This window comes from Enoplosus armatus, chromosome 9, assembly GCF_043641665.1.
Source record: "Enoplosus armatus isolate fEnoArm2 chromosome 9, fEnoArm2.hap1, whole genome shotgun sequence".
Classification (NCBI taxonomy): domain Eukaryota; kingdom Metazoa; phylum Chordata; class Actinopteri; order Centrarchiformes; family Enoplosidae; genus Enoplosus; species Enoplosus armatus.
Window position 1 is genome coordinate 9,253,824 of NC_092188.1, and position 18,206 is coordinate 9,272,029.

The following is an 18,206-nucleotide window of genomic DNA, read 5'->3' on the forward strand; positions in this document are numbered from 1 at the left end:
TTTGACCCAGGTCTGGTTTCTAAAGAACAATTTGCACAGCTTATATAAATGGCAGGCAATTGCATGTAAATACAGATTAATGTTGGTTGTTAACCTTTTACCACCCTCTGTTCTGCCTGCGGGAGGCTAGCACTATGTAGAAAGTTCACTGCTAATACTATGAAAAGTAACATAAATATGCATACAAGGGAGCTATACAAGGGATGTACAAAATAACAGAAACAATGAAATTCAATAGGCTTTCAGTAAAAACTGTTTGGTGAAGCTCATAATATCCATGGTTTCTGACTGTGACTGTAACAGATCATGGTTTAATTTGATGGTCAGTTCTAAAGCTGTAACAAAAATCCCATTAAATGTCTTTGAATTTGATGTTTATTGTAGGGCCAAATGTTTGTATTTGTTATGCCTACCTCATTGTCTACAGTATGACTGTTTTCCTGTCTCTGTCAACTCATTTATTTAATTCATATGGATTTATATAGCTTCACATAATCCTTGCATCAGTGTTGAGACGTGTATACACAGTAAGGATTACTAGATAGAATTTGATCCTGAAGCCCACAGTGATGCCCATGAGGGTGACTTTGTCACCGCGGTGGTGCTAATAAAGTTATTTTCAATCTCATCTCAACCAAAATGGCTGCCAGTAGTATCCTTTCTTAACCTCTGTCATACCTTCATGTTTCTCACTCCTTCCTGTCCCCCACCACCCCCCACACCTCCCCGCCTTGCAGTACAAGAAAGGAGGGGAGGGAAAAATCCCTCAATTCTCGGTCTCCACAGCAACAGCAGTCAGATGACCTTGTCTCCGACTTGTTCTGCTGAGTCAGAAATGGAGGGATGGGTGAGGGGGATGCAGGGAGGAAAGAATAGGAGGGAGAAAGAAAGAGACGGAGAGAGAGATGACACAGAGAGAAAGGTGGTGCTTATTGTTATTCTAACTGATTCTGGCTCTGTGGATGCTGCTCATGTACACAGTGCTGTGTCATACTAATTTACACGAAGCTGATTTGTGTTTCTCCAAGAGTATCCGTCCATACAGGACTCAGCCAAGAGAGATAGAGGGCCCTGTGCATGCCTGATAGTATGCGTGGTCAGTGATATTGGAAAGTATGATGTTAAAGTGTAGCGTATGAGTCAGAGCTGCAGATGAATATTGTATGTCATGAGGTTTTAGTGTAATGGGCTGTGTGTGTATGGTTTAGGAAAATATGAGTGAGCAAGACTAAAATAGAATATGCATGCAGCATGTGTTAGTGTATATATATATATATATGTACATACTCTATATGGCCAAAAGTATGTGGACAACCGTACATTACATTCATATGTGATTGTTGAACAATTCATTCCAAAACCATGGGCATTAATGTGCTGTTATAACAGCCTCCACAAGGCTTTTCATAAGATTTTAGAGCCTGGCTGAAATGATTTGATCCCATCCAGCCACAAAAACACTAAGTGAGGTCGGGCACTGATGTTGGGTGATAAGGCTTTGCTTGCAGTCGGCATTCCAGTTCATCCCAAAGGTGTCGGATGGGGCTAAAGTCAGGGCTCTGTGCAGGAAAGTCTTTCCACATCAAATTTCTTTATTTCTTCCATTTCTTTATGGACCTTACTTTGTGCATGGGGGCGTTGCCATGTTGAAAAAGAAAAGGCCAATACCCAAATTGTTTTTGTACAATGTTGAGATCACTTTATGCTATAGCATTAAGATTTCCCTTTATTGGAATTTAGGGACGTAGCCCAAATCCTGAAAAACAGCCCCAGACCAAAGGTACATAAAAGTATGTAAACGTGGTTGTCCACATACTTTTGGCCATATTTTATATGGACCGTCAAAATTAGGGTTTGTGTGTGTGCATGCATGTGAAAGTGTGTGTGTCTGTGTGTGTGAAGGTGATCCTAGCTAATCCGGTTTTATAAATGTCTGACATAATCTGTGTTCCACTCACAGAGTCCAGAACAGGGAGAAGGGAAGAAAAGAGGCAGAGACAGATTGAAGAGGGGAGGAGAGAGAGAAAGAGGACAAAAACAAAGAGAGGAGAGGGGTGAGATCGCAGGGGAAAGATGATGGAAAGGCAGATGGAGGTTAAGGATTATGACAGAAATGAGCCGTGAGAAGAGAGGGAAGGAAGAAAGGGGATGTAGAGGACAAGATATATGATAGAGATGAAGGTCGAGAAAGGCAGGTGGGTGGTGGAAAATTCCTCAGGGATTTAGTGTGGAAAGAGTGACACAGGGCTCAGTTCAGTTATCATGAAATGGCAGATGTGTGGTAAAGGGCAAGAGAGGAGAGATGGAGGGTAGGGCAGAGTCTGTAATCAGAAATTGGATGAGGAATGCAAAGATGCATAAGGGAAAACAGGAATCTGTCAAAATAATGTAATGTAGGTTTGTCTGGAATCTTTATCAGTGAAAGTACAGGCACATGATTGGTGACTAGAAAGAAAGAAAGGGAAAAGAAGATTTATATTTATCAGTTCTATTAATATATACTTGGAGAAAAAACGATTCAGTGAAAGCAACAAACTATGTCAGAAGTCACAGCTTAAGGGAAAAAACAAGTGGAACAACACATGAAATGTACTGGGCTCTGCCTCCTCTTTGATTTTTATTCTGTTTTCACCATTAACATTACATTCAGTTGTTGAACCATATTTCATGTTAACATATATTCTTTTTATAGTATAATATATTGCAATGTGCTTAACATTTTGTTGTCTTTTTGTCCTAAAAAGCTATGGTGGGAATAATTTAACCAACCTCTTTGTACAAATTAGAAAAGAAAAACAAAGGCACCCCTTTCTCACCCTAAGAGGTGCAGCAAAGCTAACGAGAGTGAGGGAGATGTCAATCAAGGCCGGTTTGTACACACCCACACAGTGCTGAGAGGACATCTAATCAACCAAAAGAATTGAAAATCACCTGTGTGGGTGTACCATGAGTGTGCAGGGCCTTTAAAGAATTTGATTCCTGATAGTGTAGAGATGGCTTGGAAACAGCATTTAGACCTTAATGAAGATATAATTGAACCATTGAATGAATAAATAAAATCTGAAAAATCTAAATAAACAGCATATCACACTCTGAGTCATATCACTCTTTCTGAGTCATGTGAAACTAGGCTTTCTGTATGGAATTAAAGACTAAAACTGAAACCATTGTTCAGTCAACTGAACAACAACATATCACCCATACTCTAAAAGAATGTTGTGAATTACTGGAATATTTTTTCGGAATTCCTGGAATGATATCTGTACCCAATGCAAAGTTGAGCTGTGACGGCTATGGGTGGATAACTTCATTGATTGAAGAGAATGCCAGTCAACTCCAATATTCTGTTCTGTCACGCTGCCCATCATTACTTCTAAATAAACACTTTTCTTTTTGGTGTCTTTGTGGGCTACATTAAGAGACTTACACTCATGACCTCAGTACTTTAAAATCCTGGCAACAGCTCTGAATTCGAGCAGACCTTTTCAACAGCAAACATTTTAACATGTCATAGCAGGGAAACTTTCAGCAGGTGTTACTAATAACATTAACGATGGCTCCAAGCCATTTGAGTGTCCCAGTAATCCACGCCAGAAAGCCAGCATGCACAGCACAAAGGCCTGGCGCCTGGGACACCTAATGCAGCCTTTAATCATGTTGTTAATTACACCTGTGCTTTTCCTACTATGACATGACAAAATTTCTGCCATGAAAAAGGCCCATTTGAGTTTGAGAAAGAGAGAGTGAAAGATTCAAACTGAAGAAACATATAAAGGAGGGGGGGGTAAGGGTACATTTTGTTCCGGAGGAGCTGATCAACATCAAGAGGTAAAGTCTCACAAAACTCAAAGAGAGCTCTCAGTACATCCAGAACTTTCTCAAGACACACTCACACAACTGATTGCACACATAGATGGACATACATGTACAGTAAATTATGAATCAACGCAAATGCACACATGACTTCAACTTGCCACTATTGTAAATCATTTTCAGGCACCTCCTCTCTCATTCCGCCTGTTTCTACAGCATTTCCTCTCCTCCCACCGTCCTCCCTGACCCCTCCTCCTCCTCCTCTGGTAGCTGTCCTCTCAGCTCCACTGCCACTGCAGCAAAATCCTGCTCCACTCTACCTTTAGCACCATGTTTTCTTTTTTTTCTCTCTCTTTTTTTTTTTTTTTTTTACTACTCCACCTACATCTTAGCTACATAATACCACAGGGCAGTCTGAGTAATCTCTGGAAACAGCAAACAAAGAATCGGGAACACCATGCTTCTAATGTTGAGTTGCAGTTGATCTGCACTTTCTGATTTAATTGGATTTGATTGTTGAAATATTGATATCGATACATTTCCCTGAAAGATCATCAGCTGCTAATTTCTTGCTCTCAAGTGGTTCCAACATAACATCTTTTTATAAACACAGAGTAATGTTTGAAAGACTTATGAGTGAAACTGAAGAGCATTTAATGAAGTCTCTCAGTCTGCAAGGCCATTAGAAGGCAAACATCCATCCCCTTGTTTTCCATTTTATATAACTGACTTTTAGTAGGTATTTAATCTCAGTATGCACTTAAAGCACGCTCAAACTTCCATTAAGACTTCATAAACACTAATATGCTAACACTCTGCCATTAAACTTGAAATGTCACCCATATAACTCTTTCTGAGTCACGTAAATACTCATGAATCTGGCTTGACAGCTGACTGTCATTCAAGATTCACATTCAATATTTGACTCAAAAGTCAAACTAGGCTTTCTGTATCGAATTACAGACTAAAACTAAAACCATTGTTCAGTCAACTCCAATGTCTGCACTTGATTATTGAGATATTCTGTACCATCACACTGCCCATCATTACTTCCAAACTAAACCCCCTTTTCTCATAGTGCATTACGTCTTATCACTCTGCTCTCTGTTTTACAAAGTTGAATGGAATTCTTTACTGATTTCCGTACTTTTTATGACTCTTGTAATTGTTTTCTGTTCTCTCTTCTGTCTCAATGAGACTACCTCATTAAATAAAGTTTATATAAAAGCATTCGTACTTTGTAAGCAGATACTTACTTTGATGTTGTAAGTTAGTTCTTACAATAGTTCAAATGCCTCATTGAGACAGGGGATTTCAGAAAGACCTCTGTTTTTTGCATTTTAGAAAATCCTCAAAGTTAAAATATTAGTAGTTCATTATTTTCTAATAGCTGAAATGTAATGCTCTGCCACAGGTTTTCACCTAACAGACTGTGAATGTTTTTTTTATACCTTAAGTGTACAAATTACAATTTGTGGCGCATGAACTTCCTGGAGTCTCCCCTGGTTGGCTGGCAACCTCACGGTTACGACAAGACTCTGGGAAGTCACACAAAACCACAATGTGTCATTTTTACACTTAAGCTTTTGTACAGATTAACGTGGTAATTAATGAGCTTTAGAGGTGCTGGTAGTCAGACTTTTTTTTTACCTTAGGACAGAGGCCAGCGTTTCCCCATGTTTCCAGTCTTTGCACTAAGCTAAACTGACCCGCTGCTGGCCGTAGCTTCATATTTTCAGTACAGATATGAGAGCGATATCAATCATCTTAACTAACTCTCTGCAAGAAAGCAAGTAAGTGTATTTCCCAAAATGTCAAACTATTGACATTAGACCAACAGAAATTCTCAAGGTACTCAGGGACACAATAGCATGAATTGAATAACTTCCATAACGGGCATTTAACAATTAAACAGTCAAAACAGGCTCAAACTCAAGGTTGAATTTATCATCAGTGGTACATCTCCACGAGTCATTTGACTGTACAAGTTGGAGGTACTTGATTTCTATGGTTGGCCAAGTCAAATAAAAATATTGTTCATGATGAGATGAAATTCTTGAAGTACTTAACAAAGCACAGTCATTTGTATCTAATGCCCAAATGTCAAATTGCTTTATAAATGAGGATGGGATGGGTCACTGGAATGAGGGGAAGTGGCTTTTGAGTACTATGATTATTCAGCAGAGTAGCAGATGAGCTTTTCATCTAAGATGGGGACTAATGGATCTGTTGAGTGGTGCAGTTAATTTTCAGAATTTTTCAGAATTGTACTCTTGTTATGTTTTATCAATCGCCCTTAAATCCTCTTTTCATTCCAGACAGCGCCTTTTGCTAAATGTGTTCACTGTGGTGGCCATTTTGCTGACTGTCTATCTGCTCTAGCTGCTTTGAAGCAGTTTGCTTTGTGTTTTTCAGGTCTGCTGAGCTTGTAGTGTGTCATGCTCACTTATCGTAAAGGAGTTCAGACGGTGCTAGCTGTCTTTAAGCACGGGTCATGGGTTAGGTTTTTTTTCATAGCCTGTGTGCGTTGCCATATTTGCAGGCAAGCATCCTTTGTCACTCTGGTAAGTGGCCTGTCATGTAGAGTGGAGCGAGCCAGCCCCAACCTGATTTACGAGACGGGATAGTCCATGAATGTGAGTATGTCAGATATTTTGTCAGCATTGTTAGCTGAGTGTGTCTTTGGATTCGCTGCTGCATGTGCATGTGAGCTGGTATATGTGTGTGTTTGTGTGGGCAGCAAGTACAGTAAGCAGCCTCAGGAGTGGTGGGAATGATGACAGTGTCGTAGCAGAGCTGGAGCCGAGCCATGTGTTCGGCGGGGGTACTGGCCCTTTAATACCCACCAGCCAATCAGGCTGGGGATGCTGGGAGCAGGCCGTCCTTGGGAACGACCTTGCAGGGGGGCCGAGGGATGGCGAGGGTAGAGAGGGAAGAGCACACAGAAGGGGCAGATAAAGGAGAGTAAAAGAGGGGTTGGAACAGAGTGCAGGGAGGATGGATGAAGCAGGAGCATGTGAAAATTCACAGCAAGGAAGATATAAAATACATTAATTTCTACCACATGGGTAAATTTACTACTTCATGAAACAGACAGATGGATACAATAAATAGACAGATAGTTAGATGCAGACAGATAGCAGACAGATGAATGAGAGATAGATAGTTGAGGACACTAAGAGGATTAAAAGTTCAGCTGCGTAGTTCTGCCTCACTCCACCTCTCTCTCTTTCTCTCCCCCTCTGTGGCAGACATGCAGACGTCATCCCGTCCAGATTAAATTGACAGCATGCCACACTCTTACATTGCATAAGAATTTATCTGAAAGGGATGAAAGAGAGGAATAAGAATAGGGCTCAGATTTAGAGGTGGTAATAATGTGCGCACAGAAATTGTGGTTGAAGCTGGAGGAGGAAGATAACGGAGTCTTAGATATCTTGAGTCTCTTTTGCCAGGAAAATGGGAGAGTCCTTAAAAACGATTTAAACTTAAATATTACTTTTTGACTGTCTTGCTGAGAGCTAGATGAGAAGATTGATATCACTCTCCTATTTGTACGGTGAATATGAAGTTACAGGGAGTAGACGGTTAGCTTAGCTTAGTATAAAGACAGGAAACGGGGAAAACCGATAGCGTGGCTCAGTCCAAAGGTAAAAAATCCACCTACCAGCATCTCTAAAGCTCACTTATTAACACATAGTATCTCTTTTATTTAATCCATACAAAAACCAAACTGTAAAAGGGCAAAGTTTTGTGTTTTACAGGGTTTATGTACCATACTATTTCTCGACTGGGAGCAGTAACTCCTGAAGAAATAGTCCAGCCCACAACCCCCCTGTTTATAGTCTTTATGCTTAGCTAAAATTATTTCTCCTTGCAGTAGCTTTATATCTACCCTACAGTCAAAGAGTCGATCTTCTTATGCAACTTTTGGCATGAAAGCAGATAAGTGTATTTTCAAAAGGTCTAACTATTTCTTCAAGAATAAAATTTACACAGAACATTTTAAACTTAAGTGAGATACAAGAGGGATTATGCTTCTAAACACATAATTTAATTTAACTGCGTTTGATTATAACCTAGTTAATCTTGACAACAGTGCGTTCACTTGCAGACTGCCGAGTAAGGTTTCCAAGCCTCCTCCCTGTGGTGTCAGCAGCAGGCCCAGCAGTGCTGTGGCCCCACCAGATGTGTTGCCATGTGTGTGGCCCCATTCTGTTCCAGATGACAGAGTGAGAGTATGTTTGTGTGTGTTTGCGGGTGTGTGTCCGCCTTCGTGAAGGTAAGTGAGAGATGGTACCAAAGAAACTAAGACCCTGGTGTGTCTTAATATGTTGGTGCCTGTGTGCGTCAGCATAATTGTACATTCACCATGTGCATCTGTATGTGTTCTCTAGCTGTGGGAGTAGTAGTAGTGTGTGTGTGTGTGTGTGTGTGTGTGTGTGTGTGTGTGTGTGTGTGTGTGTGTGTGTGTGTGTGTGTGTGTGTGTGTGTGTGTGTGTGTGTGTGTGTGTGTGTGTGTGTGTGCCTGGAGGCCTGCTGCTGCTGTCCCCAATGAGTCAGTGTGATGGAGTGCTAGCCCGACGCTACACTAGCTAGGCAACCTTAGCAGTGTTTTCATTATCGCTGCACCCAGTCACCTCAGACGTGGGACCCCTCCCTGTCCCACAGTCCCTCTCTGCTGGACCTCTCAAGTTAACTTGTCCCTTGACACACACACACACACACACACACACATATAAGGGCACTATATATATATATATATATATATATATATATATATATATATATATATATATAACTAAAAGGTAAAGATTGCGGAAAAAGAAATATGCCTCTACTCTGCAAGCTAATTTTAGTAGCTCATTTGTCTTTTGAGTGTGTGTCAGCTGTGTGTGCATAGGTAGCTTTGTGTGTGTGTGTCCCAAGTGCGTCTTTCTGTGTCTTCTGCGCCCTAGGCTAGTCCGCCGGATGTGTATTGTGCCCTTATCCTGAGCTCTGTTCTGACAGAAAGAGGCTGCTGTGTGCTCGTTACTGTAAGACTCTCACAGACATTGTTCCTGCAGAGTGTGTGTGTGTGTGTGTGTGTGTGTGTGTGTGTGTGTGTGTGTGTGTGACTGGGCAATTGGCTCTCCACTGGTCACTGCTTTGTCCCCTATATGTGCACTCTCACGTACAGTTACAGGCTGTAGCCCAAATGTAAGCTGATGGTCTGTGAGAGCCATGTCGTCTGTATGGGAGGTACTGTAAATATGACTGAAGCACTCGTCATTCAACGGCTTCAGAAGGTGTAGTATTGAATAGTGATAGGGATCGCTGGCTGTCATCCCCGTCAAGTGACCCTGGAGACTGGAGGAGGTCGCCCTGGCAACTACCAGCCCTCCCATCCCCCTTTCATTTCACTCCTCATCACATTACTCATCTGTCACACATGCGGCACACACACATCCACACAAGATGTTCAGAGTACAGGGGCATTTGTAGGATACAAGTCTGTAATGTACTAAACGTTCAGTGTAGCAGGTGTTTCAGAGCCAAAATGAAATGCACCATAACTCCACATGCATTGGAAAAAGAGGGAAAGGAGAGGGAAGAAGTAAAGGTTGTGATTTCTGCACAACCTTCTTCTATCATCTCAAGAACATTGACAAACATCCCAGTTTTACATCCCTGAAGCAGAGAAGCTGGTCCATTTATCTCCTCAAGGCTGGAACTATTGCAATGTACTATGCCTTTGGATTCCTGCCTGGAGCCTCCAGCGTGCTGCTCGGATACTAATGACAGACTGGTTACACCACCGATTTCCTCCTCTAACTTTACTGTCTCCTTCAGATCGAGAGTTTTTTTTATTTGTCTCCTAACCAATCAGTGAACTGTATCTACACACATACACCTGCCTGTCTCATGTGTAATTTCCAGGAGAGAGGGTTGATTTTCCAACCCCTTATCCGATGTCCTTTTGTCACTTTGCACCCCCCCTTGATTGAGCTTTGTACCAGGGGAAATCAGACATTAAGCTTCACTGCATCCCAACCTCTGAAATGAACTTTCCCACATCTATGAATAGCATTATTATTATTATAGCAATTAGTTATGGTATAGGTTGTTAATCATTTTAAATTGACCCTACACGCCCTTGCTTCCAAGGGCATGCTATGCTTTTTTTATTCTGTATTTATTGTGCTGATCATGATTATTTTTCCCACATTCGGCTCCCTCTCTTCTTCCTCTCCTCCTTTCCCTCTTTCTCCCTCGCGAGTGGACTCAATGGTGGGTCTAATTTTAGCTGTAACACGTCAGTTACACTCGACATTTTTTGGCCTAGATATTTGTGTCTTACATATGCATTTTCACATAGACCATCTTGAGTGGATGTGTGTGTGGAGCATGTGTGAACAGATGAGTAATGTGATGAGAGGAGTGAGATGAAGAGAGAGGGGGTGGGAGGCATCGCATCTCCAGGGTCATTTGACTGGGGTGACCCTAACGGCTGATTGGCTAATTCCCTGTCCTCTGAGCCATCCCAGGATGCTTAGAGGAAGGATAGCTCCCAAGGTTATGCATGCCAACACATGGGGGAACTTGCAGCTCGCAACACAACTGCACTCACGCACACACGAGTGAAGCAGTCTTATCCTTGGCAAAGCCTGGGGGATTGTCACATTTCCATTTAAACTGCTACAGACATGTTATAGCAGTAAATCTCAGGTCATTCACGTCCTCTGAAGAGCAAGGTGAGAGACGGAGAGAGGACAGTGTGGCTCAACCATAAACAGATGCTCTTGGAAGCAAAGCTGTTGAAAAAAACAACTGTATATTTTTTGTATTTGTTTTGTGTTGAACAAAAATACAGCCGAAACATGAATTGACAAAAAATGTCAGGAATCTCAAGGATTGGCTGTCTTTGTGTTTTATATCATAAACAATAAATATCTTTGGGTTTTGGACTCCTGGTTGCACATAACTCTGTAATTCTCTGATATTTTATAGGCTGAACGAAATGAAAAAAAATCTGTGGAAATAGCCATTAAACAAATAATTAAAATAAAAGTCTAAACTCAAAGTCCACTTACTAGTTTTTTTTCCTGGAACCTTCAACCACATTTCATGGCGTTCATCAGTGGACAAAGTTTGCTCAGTTGTCCGAGAACAACTGACAAGACAGGTCATCCCCATGAGTGAGCAAACTCTATCCACTGATGAAGACCATAACACACAATTGAAAGGTCTGGGAAAAATCTAGTAAGAGGACCTTGAGTTAGGATTTTTTTGTTGTTATTAAACAATAGAAACATCAGACAATATTTTCAAAAATGGATTTATTTATCTATACAGCCCATATTGAGTGCCTGGCAACACTTACTTCAGATAACCCACAATGCAGCATTACTTGTTAGCCGTGTCCAGCTGTTTAACTAATGCTGATGCATTAGCCACATTATTCGGCCTGAGGACGCTGGCAGTGGCAGAGGTCAATTAGGATTAAGTTCTGCCATATTACATACTGTTGACCTACAGTGGACCCCTAATGTTAAAAGGTTAAACTCAATCTGCGTGACAATAGAACTGAGGAACAGACATGAATATAATTAGGACAGACGTCTTTGTGTCCTTGTGACATTTGCTGACTGTGCTTGTAGACTTCATTGATAAATTCAAACACTGGCATGCTGTTTCACTGACAATTATGGAGAAATGTGGGTGTGGCTGCAGGCTTGATCAGATTGAAACAAACATCTGGACACCAGGCTAATAGGCCGCACGCACGCACGCACGCACGCACGCACGCACGCACACACACACACGCACGCACGCACGCACGCACGCACGCACGCACACACGCACGCACGCACACACACACACACACACAACCACAAACATCTCATTAACTTGAGTAGCTCTAACTCACAAATAAGTCATGGTTCATTAGAGAATGCCATGTTAGCTAGAACATGCTAACACGTCGTGCTGCTAAATCAAGGCTTGTTTACTTGGACAGAATGATCAGTGGGGCCATTCATCACTCTGTGAAAACATGTTGTTATTCAAGTGTTTCCCTGGCAGCCATTTGAATGTATTGGTGTGTCTGAACGTGTGTGTTTGTGTATGAGACGGCAAGGTTGCACGTGTGCCCAGAAATGTGATTTCAGATTGAATGAAATGAGGGATGATGAAGGGGGGGGGGGGGGGGGGGGTTTGGATGAGTACCCAAGAGGCACTCAGTCGTTCAAATGTTGTGTCATCACTGGGGAATGAAACATCTGGCACTGTGGTGGTGTGTTGGCCTTGACTGGCTGGTTTTACTCATTTACTCACTCAGTCACAAACACACACAATCAAGCATAGAGTAACCCCAGCTGATTGGGAAGTCTGTCTCTCTTAGCGCAGGGCTAGCGCTATTGTAAGTGGTCCTGATTAAACAAATACTCTGTTTTGTGTCATTTTATTTGAATGAACTGCCGTTATTAATCCATTATAACATGAGGTGTACAAGTAGATTTTGGTCTGATTCAAGTGGCTTTACTTTTGATTATTTGTTTGTCTCCTGTAGCTACAGACAGTTGACAGGATGAAGAATTAATAAATGAGTGCAGAAACATAATGAGTGCATATGCTTCCATAAAGACAGTCACCAGGTCCTCAACCCAATTGAACACCTATGGGAGATTTTGGACAATAGGTGTTAGTTAGACAGCGCTCTCCCCCAGGTCATCCCTCCAGTAGAGATTCACACACTTGGAGAATTTATGCCAAGGAGTGTTGAAGCTGTTCTGGCAGCATATGGTAGCCTAACATCTCTAATTCATCACCCAGCTGTATGTCCCACAATGTCCCTAATAACCCACTATTGTTAGTTTGTATGCAAAATGGCCAACAAGACTGATCATCATCATACAATGAATTACCACAGAGTATATGAAAACCTAAAGGGTAGTTTTATGACGCCATCATCATCTGCCACCTCATCCTGCTGATTGAAACATATTTCTCCTCCGCTGTAACATATTCATTTGTTTTAAGTGGCTATATTTCAGGACGAATAAAGGTAATTAAACCCCATCTCTCTATCTCATCCTGTCCATGTGAAGCAGCTGCTTAACAGTGTAACATCCACATCTGTGTGCATCAGCCCACTGCCTGCATCTGCAGTGAAGGCCTAATGGCCGTGATTGGAGGAGAGAGAAAAGCACACCCCTGTTTGAATGGACAAGCTGAGACTCAGCACAACGTGACTGAGTTAAGAGGACTCTCATGTTGCTGGGCTCGTTGAAAATGATCATTGTCTCTGTTAACAGAAGCATAAAAAATAAAAACAAAGAGAAAATGAAAAGAGAGATGAATATGGGGAGAAAAACTGAGAGGTGTTACGAGAGAAGTACTGCAGGCACAGGACATTACAGATCAGCAGAGGAGTGAGTCGAAGAATGTGTAATGTAACAGCCACCTCTCTGTCTCTCGCTCTCTGTCACACTATCCTCTCACACACTTACATTTCAACACGGGACGGATGTTGTCCTGCACAAGCCAGCAGCCCTGTGCTGATAATAATTGCGTAAGTAGTTACGATTGTGGATAACACAATTTGTGGGTTAGCTGTGAGCTCAGAGAGGTTTGAGATCACCAAGGAAGACATTTAAAGGGCATGTTGGACATCCTGTCCCTTTAAATGAGAAAACGTGGAGATGGTTAAAGGGAGTCACTCAGCAGGTACAGAAGAATGATGCAACCTGAGTTGATAGCATTAAATATTAACCATCATTTTAAACCAACTGGCATCACGACTGCCCCAGGGAAACAAGCTGCAAATGTCTCACACACACACACACACACACACACACCATGTAAACACACTCACTTTTCACCTACAAAAGGGAATACTGTGCTTAATTTGTCTTTGCTTACTATTTGTAACATATATTAATCTCTCAGCATTGACACCTGGATTAAATGTGTAATATCATACACTTTATTTTCTCTACAGGTATTTCAGCAATCAGAATTGTATTTTTCGTAATTGGTATGACCAGTAGCTTATGGTGGCTAATGCTAGCTAATGTTAGCAAACTTTAGATAGCTTGGTCTTTGTACTACTGTTACATAATGTTTTAGCATTTACCGTAGTTCTGTAATTACCACTTGCGGCCGGAGTGACACTGTTTACATTGCTTCGTTTTAACTGTCCATTTTTAGATAATTTGCCTGATCTCTTCAGAGACAGATGATTATATCTTATAGTTATACTAGTTCATCTACGCTGCTATGAGTATCATTCCTTCATGACAGCAACTGTCATCACCTTTTTATAGACACAAATGTTTCAATTTGGGTTAAAACCTTCGCTTTAATCACAAATTAGATAGTTTTACAATCATACAGTATAATTGTGAGTTACATCACTGTGTAGAGAAATACAAAACACAGTGTAGCTGCATTCACTATTTGTCAGTGCTGGTGTTGCCTTAGGCAAGTAGAGAGCAAAGTGCTATAATATTGAATAGCACTGTAGGACCATTATCAGTCTGTCTGCTGCATGACACTGTTTGTTCTGGTTGTTTCTTTCAGTCATAGTATGTAGTTGTATTTTGTTTGAATATCATCTTTTACTGTTGCATACATTTGCAAAAACACTAAGATTAAAATTAAGATAGACTTTATTAATCCCACTGCAGGGAAATTTACAAGTCACTACTTTAACATAATTACAATTGTGTGAAGTTTTCACTTGAAGAAGGCTGCTATTTTTCCTGAAACAGTGTGTGCATGTGTGAAACAGCTACATGGGCCAATCAGATAGTTTGATCTTTGAACATTGCAACACTTACAGACAGATATTTAAAGCCTTACTTGACCCCACATTTCTGAACAACATTATTTTCCCCACATTTTCATACATTTCTGTTTTCATAACAGAGCATGTAATTAACCGTAATTTCAGTGACCCAAGGCATATGTTTTCAAAGTGAGAACATTTGGAAATACGCAACATACAAATCTGAACCAATCTGAGCTGAGCCAGGCCTCTCCCAGCTGTCAGTTGGCCTTGTCTGCCCTCCACCTTCATCTCCTCTTTAATCCCCAAAGCCTCTCTCTCTCTTCCCCCTTCACAGCCTGCCCCTTATCAACTCCACCCGCTCTATCAGTTTCTCTCTCTTTCCATTCCTCTCCAGACTCACATGCCTTTCCTATTGCGAGGGCGTCTCGACAGTGTCACTCACCATGGTGCCAGTGTTCGTGCCTCCCTCGTCCTCTTGCTCTCCTCTCACACAGTGTGTCCTTCTGGCCTGGTGTTTACAGAATCAACCCCATTGAGACATGATGGCAGAAGGGATGAAATAAATAAAAGAGAGAGATGTAGAGAAGTGAAGCTGAGAGCAGGTGGTGAGCTTTTGGGTTACTTTCTGGAAAGCCAGTGGAAAACAAGGCTACAATCATGGATACCTAAATTTAATCTACTTTAACAACTCTATTTGTCACTATCAGCACATGAAAAACTATACACACGTATGTTGTCTCCATGGGGGTCCAGTCATGTGTTCATCCTCTTAGAGGCCGTTGAAGGTTCCAGATATACATGCAATGAGTGCAGCAGCACTTGATTCTCTTTGAAGAGAATGTGATCCAACTGTGTCAAATTGCTGCTTAATTCTAACAGTTTGCTTTAATCTCTTTTTCTTTCCAGCTCTTAAAATAGATATTCAAGGTCATTCAAGGTGTCCTCAGCCTTGTCAGGCTAAAACAGGCCTGTATTTATAAATATGTGTGTGTGTGTGTGTGTGTGTGTGGGTGTCTCTGTGTACTCACCAACCAAGCCAACAGCATACAGCCAATCATGCTCACCATTGTCATACACATGATGAGCCTGGGCAGAGTCTGTCCATCAGGTCAGGTTGCTGAGAGCACTCAGGACCAACATGGATGCACGATGCATGTTTCTTTGTGTTGCCATACATTTGTTCTACTGACAGTCAAGGTCACCTGGTAAATCCCTCCTCACCTACTTTGCTAGGAGTCAAATCAATCGTTTCCTCCATCCCCCATCTTTTCTGTCCACTGCGATTCTCTCAATCCTTCCCTTCTGCCTCTATTTTTAACCAGCTTAGCAGCATTGAAGGCATGAGAGGTTTATTCTCTGCCTTCTCCCTCACTCATTACCTGGCGATTCACAGAGTCTGTTAATCCCATAATGCTGGAACTGCACAGATCACTGCTAGTTTACAGAAAAGTGTGAGAACAGTTTCCCTTCGAGAATTTGTTCTATTCTGGTCTATTCGAAATACTTTGAACCAACTTATTGAATCTTGATATGTCCTCTTTGCCTATCTTCCCTATCTTTACAGGGGTACTCCATTGACAGTGTGTGCATTCCCACCATACCACTATAACACTCCTTCAATCAATACACACAGAGCCATTAGAGAGATTTACAACTCCTGCTCGATTCCCAGATCATATTTATTGACCCAGATGTTTATAGAGAAGGCACCGTAATGTACATTGCAAAGTAAGCATAGGGTACTGCAGCTGCTACTAAAATTAGAAAGAAGACATTAATGGATAATCACATTCACAGAAGCCTTTAACTGTAGGTGAAACACAGGATGAAAGTCAGTCTCCATATTAGAGCAGTGTGAGCTTTCAGTGCTTCTGCAGTGAGCTGACCTTGGTGTTAAGTCTTGAATGGCCTTCAGCTGCACAATATATTATGTCAGCAATAAACCCCATACACACTCACCACTTCTTAGAATCCCCATGTTCCTATGTGATCAGAATACAGGCAGGGAACAGACTGCAGAGTCACGGTGGGCTGCTAGTCAGGCCTCACCTTCGTCTGCAGTACCAGAGGTTAATCTGCACCAGGCCTGGCTCATTCAGGACACTGCTACACTCCGTACCAATTAATATGGATAAGCTGCAAGACACAAGTGGTTTAAACATGTGAGTCAGTGGTGCAGGCAGATGATGTATGTAATCCTTATATTCTGCATCTTTAAGACTGTACATTTTGGCTCCTCTGCTGCAATCTCGGTGCTGGAAATGAATCACGCTGATCTAAAAATGGTCCTCCTCTTGTGCCAGTAGACTTTTCATGGACTGTGAGTACGGGATTGGAGGAAATGCATCTTAAGATAGAAAGAGATGAGTCAGACAAGAGGAGAGGAGAGGAAGCAGAGAACAAGTGCCTGCCTCTGTATCAGGTGTGCTAAAGCCTCTTGCAGTTTCAGCCGGTTTCAGCCTTTAAAATCTAGAGCCCTCACATGGACATCTGTAGGTACCGCAGCTGCAGTCTGACGGTGCCATTTTGTGCACATGTTCTCCTTTATCATTTACTGATAAATGTAATGAAGTGACTTGTCACTCATAACTACAGCACTCCTATTTCCCCAAATCTTTTGTGTTTTCTGTATTAGATGTTAGCATGTACTAGCCACAGCTGAAAATCTCTGCTGTGCTAAACCCTCCTATACTTTCAGTCCATACTGCTACCACATGGTGAAATGGTAGAATTACAACTGAGGTGATAAATATCTGATGCTGCAAAGAATAAAGAAATTAATACCTCCAGTTAATGGATTTAACCAGAATCACTATTTAAATGTTTATTGAAACAACTTGAACTGTCAAGATGACTTTGAAAATACAATGCATATAGAGAAAAACATTAAAACTAACATCATTCAGTAAAAGATAAAACAGATCACATTTTTCAAAAGGCTATTTCATAAAAAAAAATAAAGTGGTTGGCACTAACACACATAGAGAAACATCTGGGTTTATGATGGAGTAGAAAAAAGTAATATTACTGCCCTGTTTAACCCCTGACCCTGATAATGGACGGACATATCGGTATACTAGCAGGCTCTGTGTCAACCCCTCTCTGAACTCCATAAAAAACTATTTAATCCTCCACTAGAGAGATGAATTGCAACAGATTTCATGGACATAATCCAGATTTATCCTAATCCATCTGAGCATGCTGCTAGACAAAGTCAATAATAAAGAAATAGGCACAAAAGTTTTCAGTTTTTTAAAGTAACAGATATCCCCAAAAATACAGCACTGTGGCTACTCATTGTTTGAGCAACTGAGAACTGTTTTACTATGGCTTTAAGGATGGATGGATGGATGGATGGATGGATGTAAGCAAGTAAAAACAAATCAAATGTTATGGCTAGAAGGATATAGGCCAATCAAGTTCGATCAGTCACTAGCTCTTAAGGTTTGTTCCCTTCAACCTGAGGTGAGCTAAGGAAGGCAAAGGCCAGATGCAGAAGACACAAGAAATACAAATCAAAAACTATTCAAATCAAACACAAACATTAACACAAATAAAGTATTGCTCCAGCAGTTAACCCCCCCCCCCCCTCGCTCACAGCAGATTACACCCTGATGTC